This window comes from Triticum aestivum, chromosome 3D, assembly GCF_018294505.1.
Source record: "Triticum aestivum cultivar Chinese Spring chromosome 3D, IWGSC CS RefSeq v2.1, whole genome shotgun sequence".
In the NCBI taxonomy this organism is placed as follows: Eukaryota; Viridiplantae; Streptophyta; class Magnoliopsida; order Poales; family Poaceae; genus Triticum; species Triticum aestivum.
In genome coordinates this window covers 533980461-533982080 of record NC_057802.1, presented here as the reverse complement: position 1 = coordinate 533982080, position 1620 = coordinate 533980461, and positions in this window count along the sequence as shown.

Sequence of the window (1620 nt, the reverse complement as noted above, 5' to 3'; positions counted from 1 at the left end):
TTAAAGGCTTATTGTAAACGAAGTGACAGTTCATTGACAATAAGAGTGAAAAGATACGGCGATAATGGACAACCTTGTTGGATACTTTCAAGTGCCCTGAAAGGAGTGAAAAGGTTGGGCATTAATGTTAACGGCAAAGGAGACATACGTCATGGATTTAAAAATTTAGTTTATGAAATGACAGTGCAATCCTTTAGAGTCTAGGCCAGCCGCCACGCCTCTGCCAGTACATTAGCGGATCTCCATGACATTGCCAATGGTCTCTGTGGGCGTTACACCATTGCGGTGCTTTGGGATGGACCTAGGTCGCTCCATGGCAACGTTGAGACGACTTTTACAAAGATCCGTTCCAGTGACAACCTAGGGGAGGGGTGGGGCTGCACCCGGACATGTGGACTGGGGACAGCAAGGTGTCGGAAGCAGAGAATGCCCTCCTCCTCCCTTACCCAAAAATGATGTTGAAGCTGCTATCTTGTCCATGCGTCTGGATTCGGTGCCTGGTCCTGATAGTTTGCATGTAGGATTCTTTTTGAAATTTTGGAGTGCCATCAAAGGGGTGGCTATGGACATTTTCTAGGATTTCTATGCCGGGGTGCTTGACGCCCCGCGTTTGAATTATGGTGTTGTAACATTAATCACAAAGGTAGCGGGAGAGATGGATATCCGATAGTTTAGGCCGATCATGGTTATTAATGTGATCTTTCATATCCTAGCTAAGGCCGATGCCATTAGGGTGGCTCCTATTATGGCTAGGATTATCCATCCAAACTAATCAACCTTTATCCAAGGCCTGTTTATTGATAATATTGTGGGTGCGTTTTTTGTACTTTTAGGTAGGTTCAATCACTTTTGTAGCGCAACAGGTTCAACCGAGCTACCACCTTGTGTGTGCTTGTCTGTTTGCGCACGCTGCCGCTTGATACGTCCATTTTGCATCATGTTTTCATACTGTTATTTATGATGTTTTCATGCATAATAATGCTTTTTGGAGGAATTCTAATGCCTTTTCTCTCATAATATGAAAGGTACACACAAAGAGGGAGAATTCCGGCAGCTGGAAATCTAGACCTGGAAAAGCTACGTCAGGCCACCTATTCTACACAACTCCAAACAAGCTGAAACTTTACGGGGATTTTTTATGGAATAATTGAGAAATATTGAAGCCAATAAGTAGTAGAGGGGGCCCACCAGGTGGGCACAACCCACCTGGGCGCGCCAGGGAGCCTAGGCGCACCCTGGTGGGTTGTGCTCCCCTCGGCCCACCTCCGGTGCTCATCTTCTGGTATATAAGTCATTTGGACCTAGAAAAAATAAGGGAGGACTTTCGGGACAGAGCGCCGCCGTCTCAAGGCGGAACTTGGGTAGGAGCACTTTTGCCCTCCGGCGGAGCGATTCCGCCGGGGGAACTTCCCTCCCGGAGGGGGAAATCATCGTCATCATCATCACCAACAACTCTCCCATCTTGGGGAGGGCAATCTCCATCAACATCTTCAACATAACCATCTCATCTCAAACCCTAGTTCATCCCTTGTGTTCAAACTTGTTACCGGAACAATAGATTGGTGCTTGTGGGTGATTAGTAGTGTTGATTACATCTTGTAGTTGATTACTATATGGTTT